General features: G+C 42.7%; 1 protein-coding gene across 1 annotated transcript in view; it reads right to left on the bottom strand.

The window, feature by feature from the left end:
- phldb1b (pleckstrin homology-like domain, family B, member 1b) overlaps positions 1–2,746 on the bottom strand; it is a 93,210-nt gene extending 90,464 nt beyond the window's left edge. The window contains exon 1 of the mRNA XM_055895969.1: positions 2,499–2,746. The gene's annotated coding sequence lies outside the window, so the exon portion shown is untranslated. The remainder of the gene's footprint in view (positions 1–2,498) is intronic.
- Between the last annotated feature and the right edge of the window lie 13,649 nt (positions 2,747–16,395).

Below are 16,395 nucleotides of genomic sequence, written 5' to 3'. Positions count from 1 at the left end.
AGACCAGCCACCGGACAGCTAATAAAACTGTGGGTCTGCACAACCAAATAATTTCTGCACAAACTGTCAGAAACCGTCTCAGGGAAGCTCATCTGAGTGCTCGTCATCCTCACCAGGGTCTTGACCTGACTGCAGTTCGGTGGCATAACCGACTTCAGTGAGCAAATGCTCACCTTCGATGGCCCCTCGCACGCTGGAGAAGTGTGCTCTTCATGGATGAATCCCGGTTTCAACTGTACTGGGCAGATGGCAGACAGTGTGCACGGCGTAGTGTGGGCGAGCGGTTTGCTGATGTCAATGTTGTGAACAGAGTGCCCCATGGTGGAGTTATGGTATGGGCAGGCATAATCTATGGACAACGGACACAATTGCATTTGATCAATGACAATTTAAATGTGCAGAGATACCGTGACGAGATCCTGAGGCCCATTGTTGTGCCATTCATCCGCTGCCATCACCTCATGTTTCAGCATGATAATTCACAGCCCCATGTCGCAAGGATCTGGACACAATTCCTGGAGGCTGAAAATGTTCTTCCATGGCCTGCGTACTCACCAGACATGTCACCCACTGAGCATGTTTGGGATGCTCTGGATCGACGTGTACGACAGTGTGTTCCAGTTCCAGCCAATATACAGCAACTTCGTACAGCCATTGAAGAGGAGTGGGACAACGTTCCACAACCCACAATCAACAGCCTGATCCACTCTGTGCGAAGGAGATGTGTTGCGCTGCATGAGGCAAATGGGGGTCACACCTGATACTGACAGATTTTCTTTATCCATGCCTCTACCTTTTTTTAATGGTATCTGTGACCAATAGATGCACATCTGTATTCCCGGTCATGTGAAATCCATAGATTAGGGGCTAATGAATGTATTTCAATTGACTGTAACTCAGTAAAATCTTTGTAAAATGATGCATGTTGTGTTTATATTTTTGTTCAGTGTATATGACAGCTAGTGCTCTATTGTATACAATATATAAGATATATCTGTAAAAAAATGACCTATTTCATCTGGTTTATGTACTTCCCATTTCATGTTTATTTAAGAGACAGTGAGGAAAGACATGGACGTAAGGAGGAGAAAGTGTGTTACTGTGTTAGAAGGGCATTGGCCAGATTTGACCTCACACCAACACCAGCATACATATGCCCTGAAGGAAGCGCCATGAACCGCTTGAGCACACCATAGTAGACCACTTATTTCTGTTCTGTCAATACTGTGCATTTCTCTAACGGTGTAAAGGGGATCATGCATCTTGTTAGACCAATATTGAGCATCAAAAAGGTTCTTTCCAGGAAACTCTGAGTGTATGATCCCATTCAAGGTAGCCAGCAGCAGTAATTAACAGGCCAGTGCACAGTACCCACAGCAGAAGTGGGACTGGTGGAACAACACAGTAACATTTGACACAGTGCAGAGGACACACTGAAAGACTGGCTGAGTGATTACAACATGGCCCTGATTTCTGTGAGAACAGAACAGAACAAGCTTTCATAACAAAGGAGTTATTATTGCAGTTTAAGTCCATTTCTAGGGAGCATTTCTCTCTCTGCAAGGCCCCCACAATGTGTCTGACCCACTGCAAAACAATTCTCTCACTCCCTCCCTCTCTCTATTTCTCTCAATAGCATCCACTGTTTAAGGAGTGGGAAGAAGAAGGGACTAAACGTGCCAATGACTGTTGCCTCTGTAACGGGTTTGTGCCTGCCCTCTCCCTCTCTTTCTCTCCCTGTCTCTATCCCATGTCTCCCTCTCTCTGTCTTTCTCTCTCCACCTCCCTCTATCCTCCTCTCCTTCTCCCCACTCTGAAAAGAGAAGCTGCAAATAGACTATGAGAGAACAGTTAGAAGAGGCAGAGGTACACAGACATGATCATTGTCTGTTGGTCTCCATCGTAGCCAACTAGCAAAGCATTGCCTAGTTGATCTGCCCTGTAGATCTCAGCTTCCAGTGTGCAGACTCATGGGAGGACAACCTAGGCTTGTATTGTGTCTGTCTGGGGCTCTGATAAACCAAGGACAGTCAGAGGACCCACTCCTGGAGGTTGGCATTGACACAAACAACCAGATGGTGTCCAAATAAGGAACAATGATATCCAACCAAGAGTGATTATACAAATTCCCCCACAATCTCTATGAATTACAACATTTTGTTATAGATTTAGTTAAGTTTGTTTAAACCCTTTATAATTCAATAATAAAGTATCCCAAGATAAACAAGCATATGATCCACTAATTTGTTCATTCATTCATGATTCTCCTTCTTTTAAACCAGCAACAGCAAATAAAGAATAAACTATATTGAATAACATGCCAATAGACCAACTCTCGTCAAGGAACCTTTAGAACAATGACAGATGTACACATGCAGCCAACACAAAGTGAGTATTGTGTCTCACCTGGAGTCTTTCAGACACCACTACTCTCCCAGCTGATTGTCAGTCTGAAAAAGTCAACCCTTCTAACAAAGCATAATGGAAGTTTACTTTACCTGAGGGCAAGTTTCCAGTAACAATGAGAGAAAAATGGCAGGACTGAGCAAACACACAGCTTGTCACAAAGAGGGCACCACTGTCGGTCTTTTTCATGTACAGCAAAACCCAAACAAAAAAGCCTGGATGGAATCCAAAAGGGGGAGAGCGAGAGGTGCAGCAGGAGTTTTTTTTTTGTGGTCAGTCGCTCCGATGTTTGAGAGGCTCTCCCTGTCCTAAACACACTCTCTAACATCACACTGTCATGACAAAAAGAGTGACAAAGCAATGTGTCCTGTGCTCTGCTCTGCTGACACGGTCTGCCCTCCCCCCCCTCCATCTCTCTCATTCTCCCTCCCTCAGTTTTCCTGTGCTGTCAACCACTCCTAGCAAGACACAAGGCAGTCATTCTTCTGGCTAAAGAAATCCTTACTTGTTCTCACAAAGCCTAAAGAAACAAGTTCACCTTGAGTCACTGGCATATTTAGGAGGAGGTTGAAATGATTATAACCATTAGATAGATGCATGCACTCTTCACTGAAACAGCCCCAAAGATGCATCCAATGAGTTCTTTTGACCTACTGTTATCCTGAATTTGAATACCAGATACTTCATGTCTTCAACATAAAAGAAATTACTATATTTAGTCCTTAAACTTTTATATTGCAAACTCTATATTTTTTTGCAGCTAATATAGATTGACTGAGTCAAATATGAACAAGCGACCAAGTGTCACTGAGAAAAACAGTAAGTGGTGAAAACAGCATAAAATATAAGAACTAGTTGGGGCAGTTATTAATCACATAATGTCTATTATTGTCAAAGTGAACATAAACTGCAGACGTCCGCCTTTTGTAGATGCTCAGCGCCTCGGACTCAGCTGTCATAATTGGTTCAAGCTGTCAGGGCTGACCTAACCAGTGATGCTGCTGCTTGTCAGCCTGGCTCTAACACAGACAGAATACAAACACCCAAACAACATAGCCACAAGTATAGCTCCTATAGCCTCATAAAAAGCAATTTTCCTGATAAAAAAAAATATACATTACTGTTGAAAAGTTTGGGGTCACTAGGAAATGTCCTTGTTTTTGAAAGAAAATCATTTTTTTGTACATTAAAATAACAACAAATTCATCAGAAATACATTGTAGATATTGTTAATGTAAATGACTTTTGTAGCTTGGAAATGGCAGATTTTTAATGGAATATCTACATAGGTGTAGAGAGGCCCATCATCAGCAATCATCACCCCTGTATTCCAATCGCACGTTGTGTTAGCTAATTTAGCTAATGCTAATTGATCATTAGAAAAACATTTTGCAATTATGTTAGGTCACTTTCTTCTGAACCTCGTCAGTCTATTCTTGTTCTGAGAAATGAAGGCTATTCTATGCGATAAATTGCCAAGAAACTGAAGATCTTGTACAACGCTGTGTACTACTCCCTTCATAGAACAGCGCAAACTGGCTCAGAACAAAATTAGACTAATGAGTTTCAAAAGAAAGTGCTTTGTTTCTGGCCATTTTGAGCCTGCAATAGAACCCACAAATACTGATGTTCCAGATACTCAACTAGTCTAAAGAAGGCCATTTGTATTGCTTCTTTAATTAGCACAACAGTTTTCAGCTGTGCTAACATAATTGCAAAATGGCTTTCTAATGATCAATTAGCCTTTTAAAATGATAAACTTGGATTAGCTAATACAACGTGCCGTTGGAACACAGGACTGATGGTGGCTGATAATGTGCCTCTGTACGCCTATTTAGATATTCCATAAAACATCAGCCGTCTCCAGCTACAATAGTCATTTACAACATTAACCATGTCTACACTGTATTTCTGATCAATTTCATGTTATTTTAATGGACAATTTTTTTTATTTTCTTTAAAAAACAAGGACATTTCTAAGTGACCCCAAACTTTTGAACGGTAGTGTATATATACAGTACCAGTCAAAAGTTTGGGGACACGTTCTCATTCAAGGGTTTTTCTTTATTTGACTATTTTCTATAATGTCTAATAATAGTGAAGACATCAAAACTATGAAATAACACATATAGCATCATGTAGTAACCAAAAAAGTGATAAACAAATCAAACTATATTTTATATTTGAGATTCAAAAAGTTGCCACCTTTTACCTTGATGACAGCTTTGCACACTTTTGGCATTCTCTCAACCAGCTTCATGAGGTAGTCACCTGGAATGTATTTCAGATAACAGGTGTGCCTTGTTAAAAGTTAATTTGTGGAATTTCTTTCCGTCTTAATGCGTTTGAGCCAATCAGTTTTGTTGTGACAGGGTAGGGGTGGTATACAGAAGATAGCTCAATTTGGTAAAAGACCAAGTCCATATTATGGCAAGAACAGCTCAAATAAGCAAAGAGAAACGACAGTCCATCATTACTTTAAGATATTAAGGTCAGTCAATCAGGAAAATGTCAATAACTTTGAACGTTTCTTCAAGTGCAGTCGCAAAAAAACATCAAGCGCTATGATGAAACTGGCTCTCATGAGGACCGCCACAGGAAAAGAAGACCTCTTCTGCAGAGGATAAGTTCATTAGAGTTACCAGCCTCAGAAATTGCAGCCCAAATAAATGCTTCATGGAGTTCAAGTAAAACACACATATCAACATCAAATGTTCAGAGGAGACGGTGTGAATCAGGCCTTCATGGTCGAATTGCTGCAAAGAAACCACTACTAAAGGACACCAATACGAAGAAGAGACTTGCTTGGGCCAAGAAACACGACCAATGGACATTAGACCAGTGAAAGTCTTTGTGAGACGCAGAGTAGGTGAACGGATGATCTCCGCATGTGTGGTTCCCACCATGAAGCACGGAGGAGGTGTGATGGAGTGGGGATGCTTTGCTGGTCATTTTGCCGCGATACGCCATCCCATCTGGTTTGCGCTTAGTGACTTCCGCAGAAGACTTCACGACTCCCGCAGAAGTTGGTCCCTCTCCTTGTTTGGGCTGCGTTCGGCGGTCAACGTCACCGGCTTTCTAGTCACCACCAATCCATGTTTCATTTTCGTTTTGTTTTGTCTTCATTATACTCACCTGGTTTCCATTCCATAATCAGTGTTCCTTCTTTAACCCTCTGGCTTCCCTTGTTGTTTTGTGCGTGATTGTTTTTGTCAAGTGGTTCCGTGTACGTGATCTGGATTGTTTATGTTTATTCTTGTTTGAGTATTGTTGAATTTGAGTAAATATCGTGGCTTTATTCATACCTGTGTCCTGCGCCTGACTCCGCCTTATTCCATTCACCTAGAACATTGACAACAGGACAATGACCCAACACACCTCCAGGCTGTGTAAGGGCTATTTGACCAAGGAGAGTGATGGAGTACTGCATCAAATGACCCGGCCGCCACAATCACCCAACCTCATCCCAATTGAGATGGTTTGGGATGAGTTGGACGACAGAGTGAAGGAAAAGCAGCCAACAAGTTCTCAGCATATGTGGGAACTCCTTCAAGACTGTTGGAAAAGCATTCCAGGTGAAGCTGGTTAAGAGAATGCAAAGAGTGTGCAAAGCTGTCATCAAGGCAAAGGGCGACTACTTTGAAGAATCGAAAATCGAAAATCTATTTTGATTTGTTTAACACTTTTTGGTTTCTACATTATTCTGTATGTGTTATTTCACAGTGTTGATGTCTTCATTATTATTCGACAATGTAGAAAATATAAAAAATAAAGAAAACCCCTTGAATGAGTAGCTGTGTTTTTTACTGGTACGGTATATATTGAGACGGAAATGAAAGTGAAATTCAATGAAAGATGGAAAAGCATCAGCAGGCAAGCAGAAGTGGGTCAGATATTTGGAAAGTCCTTTCAAACATGGAGAAGTAATTTAAGATGGAGAGAACTATTTGCCTACAAAGTTAGCTGTGGATTGGAAAGCAGCGGCACTCTTTCATCAACCTTGCGTGGTCTGTACTTCGCTAAGTCTAAACCGTTTATTTAAATGTAATTACTCTCCCCACAGAGATAGGCTTGCACAGAGCCAAATTCCCCCCAAAACCACTGTGTGTGTGTGTGTGTGTGTGTGTGTGTGTGTGTGTGTGTGTGTGTGTGTGTGTGTGTGTGTGTGTGTGTGTGTGTGTGTGTGTGTGTGTGTGTGTGGTGTGTGCGTGCGTGCGTGCGTGCGTGCGTGTGTGTGCAAATGATGAGTAATTATTTTGAGCTTGAACTAGGGAATGAACATCTGCATATGTATTGTAGGTATGGCAGACAGTCCCTGTATCAAAAAGATGAATAATAAATGCTACTCTGCCCATGTACATTACACAGATATTAGACTTGAGATGAGAAAATAAGGTGTACCTCATTATCTCTTTAACCCCAATTAATGATTGTTATATTGACCAATACTGTCTGAATTCCTCTCCTCATCCAGGTGGTTGTATTGACCATTACTGTCTGAGTTCCTCTCCTCATCCAGGTGGTTGTATTGACCATTACTGTCTGAGTTCCTCTCCTCATCCAGGTGGTTGTATTGACCATTACTGTCTGAGTTCCTCTCCTCATCCAGGTGGTTGTATTGACCATTACTGTCTGAGTTCCTCTCCTCATCCAGGTGGTTGTATTGACCATTACTGTCTGAGTTCCTCTCCTCATCCAGGTGGTTGTATTGACCATTACTGTCTGAGTTCCTCTCCTCATCCAGGTGGTTGTATTGACCATTACTGTCTGAATTCCTCTCCTCATCCAGGTGGTTGTATTGACCATTACTGTCTGAGTTCCTCTCCTCATCCAGGTGGTTGTATTGACCATTACTGTCTGAGTTCCTCTCCTCATCCAGGTGGTTGTATTGACCATTACTGTCTGAGTTCGTCTCCTCATCCAGGTGGTTGTATTGACCATTACTGTCTGAATTCCTCTCCTCATCCAGGTGGTTATATTGACCATTACTGTCTGAGTTCCTCTCCTCATCCAGGTGGTTGTATTGACCATTACTGTCTGAGTTCCTCTCCTCATCCAGGTGGTTGTATTGACCATTACTGTCTGAGTTCCTCTCCTCATCCAGGTGGTTATATTGACCATTACTGTCTGAGTTCCTCTCCTCATCCAGGTGGTTATATTGACCATTACTGTCTGAGTTCCTCTCCTCATCCAGGTGGTTGTATTGACCATTACTGTCTGAGTTCCTCTCCTCATCCAGGTGGTTATATTGACCATTACTGTCTGAGTTCCTCTCCTCATCCAGGTGGTTATATTGACCATTACTGTCTGAGTTCCTCTCCTCATCCAGGTGGTTGTATTGACCATTACTGTCTGAGTTCCTCTCCTCATCCAGGTGGTTGTATTGACCATTACTGTCTGAATTCCTCTCCTCATCCAGGTGGTTGTATTGACCATTACTGTCTGAGTTCCTCTCCTCATCCAGGTGGTTGTATTGACCATTAATGTCTGAGTTCCTCTCCTCATCCAGGTGGTTGTATTGACCATTACTGTCTGAGTTCCTCTCCTCATCCAGGTGGTTGTATTGACCATTACTGTCTGAGTTCCTCTCCTCATCCAGGTGGTTATATTGACCATTACTGTCTGAGTTCCTCTCCTCATCCAGGTGGTTGTATTGACCATTACTGTCTGAGTTCCTCTCCTCACCCAGGTGGTTGTATTGACCATTACTGTCTGAGTTCCTCTCCTCATCCAGGTGGTTGTATTGACCATTACTGTCTGAGTTCCTCTCCTCATCCAGGTGGTTATATTGACCATTACTGTCTGAGTTCCTCTCCTCATCCAGGTGTTTATATTGACCATTACTGTCTGAGTTCCTCTCCTCATCCAGGTGGTTGTATTGACCATTACTGTCTGAGTTCCTCTCCTCATCCAGGTGGTTGTATTGACCATTACTGTCTGAATTCCTCTCCTCATCCAGGTGGTTGTATTGACCATTACTGTCTGAGTTCCTCTCCTCATCCAGGTGGTTGTATTGACCATTACTGTCTGAGTTCCTCTCCTCATCCAGGTGGTTGTATTGACCATTACTGTCTGAGTTCCTCTCCTCATCCAGGTGGTTGTATTGACCATTACTGTCTGAGTTCCTCTCCTCATCCAGGTGGTTGTATTGACCATTACTGTCTGAGTTCCTCTCCTCATCCAGGTGGTTGTATTGACCATTACTGTCTGAGTTCCTCTCCTCATCCAGGTGGTTATATTGATCATTACTGTCTGAGTTCCTCTCCTCATCCAGGTGGTTGTATTGACCATTACTGTCTGAGTTCCTCTCCTCATCCAGGTGGTTGTATTGACCATTACTGTCTGAATTCCTCTCCTCATCCAGGTGGTTGTATTGACCATTACTGTCTGAGTTCCTCTCCTCATCCAGGTGGTTGTATTGACCATTACTGTCTGAGTTCCTCTCCTCATCCAGGTGGTTGTATTGACCATTACTGTCTGAGTTCCTCTCCTCATCCAGGTGGTTGTATTGACCATTACTGTCTGAGTTCCTCTCCTCATCCAGGTGGTTGCAACAGAGTGCTTTCTCTACATCCACATCCATGACTATTCTATTGATCGTATAAAGGATCTTCAGATACATGGAGCAGGCCTTTGCCTAGAAGCTGCTTAAATACCAGCCCCTCGTGGCTCGCTTGGACAGCCTTGGTGTAGGTGCAAGCTGGTGACGCTGATATTTGTCAGTCTCGGCCACATCCACAGGCTTGCAGTGCGTGGCCTCCAGATTGAGAGCCTGACAAAAACTAGGACGAAGCAATTGGCTAGATTGTGCTCTGTTTCAGCTGTCGTGGGCACCCCAGCTGTTTGGAGAAGGAGGTGCTTTCTGTACCATGCATACAGGAACCTTTGACATTTTTGGATCCTTTTTTTTGTTCATTTGATTGGTTGATTCAAATGAAGTATTTAAAGTGTGTATGTGGGAGGGGGATTTTGAGCTTGAACTAGGGTGAATGAACATCTCCGAATGTATTGTAGGTATGTCACACATGACCTTCACTCACTCCAGACCATGTCCCTGTAAATACCCTATAAATACACATACAGATCTCAGGAGCCCCTATTACATATGCCTTTTATCAACAGCCCACTATTGATCTGCATACTGCAAACACATAGACTGCATGATAAATTGCACCCTATTCAAGTGCACTATGTAGGGAATAGGGTTTAATTTGTGATGCAACCATACAGTACACTGTTAAACTAAATGAAGACACAACAGGCTGTGTCAGTAAAAAGCTTGCCCCTGTTTTCCTTTCATTTTAAATGAATAGCATATTTCGCCTACCCCCCTCCTACTCAATTCCTATTGGCTTTTAGGAGCATGTATGAATGGCCCAGGGCCTAATTTGAAGTAAACCTTCATTACAGACATCAAAGGGATTGATAGGCACTGACTTGATCCTTTGAGCTGGTTTCAGCGTCTCAATCGGTGAACAAAACAACCTATTCCGGGTCTGGAACAGTACTGTAGTCAGGGCTGGAAATTCATGGGGTGATTTCAGACTACAATAGAGTGGGAATTCAGAGATTCCAAGGAAATGGGTCACCGTTTCTCCAGAAGTACAAGCAGATTATTCAATATTTCTACTAGCTGCAGGCTAAATGTGTAAAATGTTACTATACTGAAGCCACATATCCTTTCACGTTTGTTACTTAGTATTTTCTACATTAACATCAGCATAAAGTAAGAACTCAAGATGACCATATGAATGATCATAGCTGCTCTCTGGTAAATAGGTACATCACTGTGAGTAGTAGATTACTCTCCATTTGAATAGTGTTATGCTGGAATGTGACGACATTGAGTAGTGTTGCCATGAGAGATTTAAACAACCAGAAAAACTCACTATTCCTTCATGTATTCTCCCATTCTAGTTCACACTCAGCAACAGACTGCTGAACAGCTGGAAATGACCAAGAATCAGTTGGATATTCTGTCTAATCAACATGGGGGCTGTATGTACTGTATGAAGCATATCAGAGTAGGAGTACTGATCTAGGATCAGGTCCCTCCTGGCTATGAAATCTTATTCATTACGATCTAAAAGGCAAAACTGATCCTAAATTCGCACTCCTACTCTGAGATTCTTGATTCATGTGGCCCCAGAACCATATAGAGATATACAGAAGGGCTCTGAACATGATGTAACAAGAGTGCCACCCAGTGGGAGTTTAGTGTAAAACAGTGATAGTTTAAAATTAGAGGAAACCCTAAACAGGTATAAAACATGGGCTATAATATGATTAACTAAGTCAAGAAACCTAAATATGTTCAGCTAATGCGGGTACAATACATAATTCATTCCACTTGTCTCTGTGAAATTATTGAATCTCAAAACAAAAATTGACAGGTAAATTACAAATACTTTAAAGAAAACAGTGGTTTTGTTTTAAGATTCAAATAGCAGTTTCACTATATACCTTTGTATACCATGCTCTGCTTTAGGAAATCGAAACAAATAGGATTGCTAGGCCTCCGTAAAACAACATGTGAGTGTTACGATAAGGAAGACCCTAACAAAAGCAGGCTGTTTGGGAGTGGGTCTCTCACGCACAACAGCACCCCTACAGCACCACTACTGTTTGTAGCATCAAGGGAAGGAAATTCCACATACTCTAATAGAATGCATCCAATTTCCTCTTCTTCTCTGTCTCTCTCTATTGCTGTCTCTCTCTCGCTTTCTCTCTCTCTATCTATCTATCTATCTATCTCTATCTCTGTCTCTCTCTCTCTCTCTCCCTGTCTCTCTCTCTGTCTCTATGTCTGTCTCTGTCTCTCTCTCTCTGTCTCTCTCTCTCTCTCTCTCTCTCTCTCTCTCTCTCTCTCTCTCTCCCTGTCTCTATGTCTGCGTCTCTCTCTCTCTCTCTCCCTGTCTCTATCTCTGTCTCTGTCTCTATGTCTGCCTCTCTCTCTCTCTCTCTCTCTCTCTCTCTCCCTGTCTCTATCTCTGTCTCTGTCTCTATGTCTGCCTCTCTCTCTCTCTCTCTCTCTCTCTCTCTCTCTCTCTCTCTCTCCCTGTCTCTATCTCTGTCTCTGTCTCTATGTCTGCCTCTCTCTCTCTCTCTCTCTCTCTCTCTCTCTCTCCCTGTCTCTATCTCTGTCTCTGTCTTTATGTCTCCCTCTCTCTCTCTCTATGTCTGCCTCTCTCTCTCTATGTCTCCCTCTCTCTCTCTCTCTCTCTCTCTCTCTCTCTCTCTCTCTCTCTATGTCTCCCTGTCTCTCTCTCTCTATGTCTCCCTGTCTCTCTCTCTCTCTATGTCTCTCTCTCTCTCTATGTCTCCCTGTCTCTCTCTCTCTCTATGTCTCTCTCTCTCTCTATGTCTCTCTATGTCTCTCTATGTCTCTCTCTCTCTCTCTCTCTCTCTCTCTCGCTCTCTCTCTCTCTCTCTCTCTCTCTCTCTCTCTCTCTCTCTCTCTCTCTCTCTCTCTCTCTCTCTCTCTCTCGCTCTCTCACTCTCACATGCACACAGACGCTCTCTTTTTGTCTCTCCCAGACACACATTCTCTCTCACGGCCCAAGCCAGTGGCAACCCATCATTTAGGGTAGGTGGGGCAGAGACCCACCTGTTTTGAGACCCACATTTGAACAAAAAAACAGTATATTTTATAAATATATATATATATATATATATATATATATATATAGTACCAGTCAAAAGTTTGGACACACCTATAGTACTCATTCCAGGGTATTTCTTTATTTGTACTATTTTCTACATTGTAGCATAATAGTGAAGACATCAAAACTATGAAATAACACATATGGAATCATGTAGTAACCAAAAAAGTGTTGAACAAATCAAAATATATTTTAGATTTGAGATTCTTCAAAGTTTTTTTTTTTCCCCCCCGCCTTTATTTAACCAGGTAGGCTAGTTGAGAACAAGTTCTCATTTACAACTGCGACCTGGCCAAGAATAAAGCAAAGCAGTTCGACAAATACAATAACACAGAGTTACACATGGAATAAACAAACATACAGTCAATAATACAGTAGAAAAAAATCTATATACAGTGTGTGCAAATGAGGTAAGATAAGGGAGGTAAGGTAATAAATAGGCCATGGTGGTGAAGTAATTACAATATACCAATTAAACACTGGAGTGATTGATGTGCAGAAGATGAATGTGAGAGTAGAGATACACAAGTAGAGATACTGGGGTGCAAAGGAGCAAGATAAATAACTACATACAGTATGAGGATGAGGTAGTTGGATGGGCTATATTACAGATGGGCTATGTACAGGTGCAGTGATCTGTGAGCTGCTCTGACAGCTGGTGCTTAAAGCTAGTGAGGAAGATATGAGTCTCCAGCTTCAGTGATTTTTGCAGTTCGTTCCAGTCATTGGCAGCAGAGAACTGGAAGAAAAGGCAGCCAAAGGAGGAATTGGCTTTGGGGGTGACTAGTGAGATATACCTGCTGGAGTGCGTGCTACGGGTGGGTGCTGCTATGGTGACCAGTGAGCTAAGAAAAGTCGGAGCTTTACCTAGCAGAGACTTGTAGATGACCTGGAGCCAGTGGGTTTGGCGACGAGTATGAAGCGAGGGCCAGCCAACGAGAGCGTACAAGTGGCAATGGTGGGTAGTATATGGGGCTTTGGTGACAAAACGGATGGCACTGTGATAGACTGCATCCAATTTGTTGAGTAGAGTGTTGGAGGCTATTTTGTAAATGACATCGCCAAAGTCGAGGATCGGTAGGATGGTCAGTTTTACGAGTGTATGTTTGGCAGCATGGGTGAAGGATGCTTTGTTGCGAAATAGGAAGCCGATTCTAGATTTACATTTGGATTGGAGATGCTTAATGTGAGTCTGGAAGGAGAGTTTACAGTCTAACCAGACACCTAGGTATTTGTAGTTGTCCACATATTCTAAGTCAGAACCGTCCAGAGTAGTGATGCTGGACGGGTGGGCAGGTGTGGGCAGCAATCGGTTGAAGAGCATGCATTTAGTTTTACTTGCATTTAAGAGCAGTTGGAGGCCCCGGAAGGAGAGTTGTATGGCATTGAAGCTCGTCTGGAGGTTAGTTAACACAGTGTCCAAAGAAGGGCCAGAAGTATACAGAATGGTGTCGCCTGCATAAAGGTGGATCAGAGAATCACCAGCAGCAAGAGCGACATCATTGATGTATACAGAGAAGAGAGTTGGCCCGAGAATTGAACCCTGTGGCACCCCCATAGAGACTGCCAGAGGTCCAGACAACAGGGCCTCCGATTTGACACACTGAACTCTATCAGAGAAGTATTTGGTGAACCAGGTGAGGCAGTCATTTGAGAAACCAAGGCTGTTTAGTCTGCCGATAAGAATGTGGTGATTGACAGAGTCAAAAGCCTTGGCCAGGTCGATGAATATAGGCTGCACAGTAATGTCTCTTATCGATGGCGGTTATGATATCGTTTAGGAACTTGAGCGTGACTGAGGTGCACCCATGACCAGCTCTGAAACCAGATTGCATAGCGGAGAAGGTACGGTGGGATTCGAAAAGGTCGGTAATCTGTTTGTTAACTTGGCTTTCGAAGACCTTAGAAAGGCAGGGTAGAATAGATTTGGTCTGTAGCCATTTGGGTCTAGAGTGTCTCCCCCTTTGAAGAGGGGGATGATCGCGGTCGCTTTCCAATCTTTGGGAATCTCAGACGATATGAAAGAGAGGTCAAACAGGCTAGTAATAGGGGTTGCAACAATTTCGGCAGATAATTTTAAATATAGAGGGTCCAGATTGTCTAGCCCGGCTGATTTGTAGGGGTCCAGATTTTACAGCACTTTCAGGACATCAGCTATCTGGATTTGGGTGAAGGAGAAATGGGGGAGGCTTGGGCGAGTTGCTGTGGGGGGTGCAGGGCAGTTGACCGGGGTAAGGGTAGCCAGGTGGAAAGCATGGCCAGCCGTAGAAAACTGCTTATTGAAATTCTAAATAGTGGATTTATCGGTGGTGACAGTGTTTTCTAGCCTTAGTGCAGTGGGCAGCTGGGAGGAGGTGCTCTTATTCTCCATGGTCTTTACAGTGTCCCAGAACTTTTTTGAGTTTGTGCTACAGGATGCAAATTTCTGTTTGAAAAAGCTAGCCTTAGCTTTCCTAACTGCTTGTGTATATTGGTTCCTAACTTCCCTGAAAAGTTGCATATCACTGGGGCTATTCGATGCTAATTCAGAACGCCACAGAATGTTTTTGTGCTGGTCAAGGGCAGTCAGGTCTGGACCAAGGGCTATATCTGTTCCTTGTTCAATTTTTTTTGAATGGAGCATGCTTATTTAAGATGGTGAGGAAGGCACTTTTAAAGAATAACCAGGCATCCTCTACTGACTGGGTGAGGTCAATATCATTCCAGGATACCCCGGCCAGGTCGATTAGAAAGGGGCCTGCTCGCTGAAATGTTTTAGGGAGCATTTGACAGTGATGAGGGGTGGTCGTTTGACAGCAGACCCATTACGGATGCAGGCAATGAGGCAGTGATCGCTGAGATCTTGGTTGAAAACAGCAGAGGTGTATTTGGAGGGCAGGTTGGTTAGGATGATATCTATGAGGGTGCCCGTGTAACCACCCTTTGCCTTGATGACAGCTTTGCGCACTCTTGGCATTCTCTCAACCAGCTTCATGAGGTAGTTACCTGGAATGCATTTCAGTTAACAGTTGTGCCTTGTTAAAAGTGGCAGACTTGAAGGTACAGATAAGGCAACTGGCATCCTGGATGACATGTGAGAATGACCAAAAATAGGAAGTTCCTTCTCAGGGAAAAAGAGCTCAATACCGTTTGTATTTGTTCACATTATCCTGATTTGTCTAAATCAAGAGGACAACACTGAAAAGTGAGTGGTCTGCCAATCTGACACTACAGACTCCTGAGCAGAATTACTGACAGAGTACACCATGTATATACAGTGGCAAATGTATTTTAGTAGGCCTAATTAATTGACACATTATAGTGTAGTGCTTCTCTGGACGTCCATGAAATGCCAGAGATTTGATGTCTTTTTCAGATTAGTCCAACAGTCAGAGTAGAAAGGATACTGACAGTCTAATGATGACATTCTACTACACCATTAAACCCCTACTCAAAGGTAACTAGATCGCCCGTTGTTGACACTCAACCTCAAGCCTTAACCCAGGCAACCTCCAACCAGGTTGTGTTATCTTTCCCAGGAAGAGAAGCCCGGTGCCATAATTATCGCCTGGGTGTCACCACATGGGCCACAACAGCCAGCCTCCTTTGAACTGCAGCCCTAAGGCCAATGTCCACCGCCTGTGAATAAGTGGCCTTAATCATCTCTAATCTACTGAGTAAATACAACATTCCATCTCCTATGTGAGATGGAATGTTGTATAAGATAGGATTAATCAAGAGGGTGAATAACCGTATAATGGTCTGTCAGAGCATGTGCAATTACAGTTTAAGATGGCCACACATGTGACACAGAGGTGACATGGACAATACACAACTGTTGAATGTTGAGTTTCAAATATAGTATTTAGAAAAACAACTGATGTTTTCTAGCACTTAACACTTCACAAATATTGTTGGAAGTTTTTACAGTGCTTATAAAGAGGTTATAAAACAACAAATAAAAACAAATTATTCAGGTTTACATTCGTTTTAAGTTACTAAGCTTGACGTAAAAAGAAAATACAGATTTAGCAAATACGTAATAAAGCAATACCATAGCTAGAACCATGCTAGGACCATGTATTTTGGTTAATCGTGTCACATGACCTGGATTTGAACCTTTATTTTAAGCCTTTTCCAGAAATGAGAATTAGACCAAATATGAAAGCAATTGCTTAAGGATGGTGCTGGACCATGTGACATAAAAAGAAAAGGGGACAGTTTAATAAAAAAGCTTTAAATAAATGTTCACATTTATTTACCTTTAACCTTTATTAACTAGGCAAGTCAGTAAAGAACAAATTATTATTTACAATGACGACCGACCCCTGCCAAACGCGGACGACGC

Source organism: Salvelinus fontinalis, chromosome 33 (genome assembly GCF_029448725.1).
Source record: "Salvelinus fontinalis isolate EN_2023a chromosome 33, ASM2944872v1, whole genome shotgun sequence".
Lineage (NCBI taxonomy): Eukaryota > Metazoa > Chordata > Actinopteri > Salmoniformes > Salmonidae > Salvelinus > Salvelinus fontinalis.
Note: the sequence above shows the minus strand (reverse complement) of the source record. Positions and strands in the feature narration are given on the sequence as shown.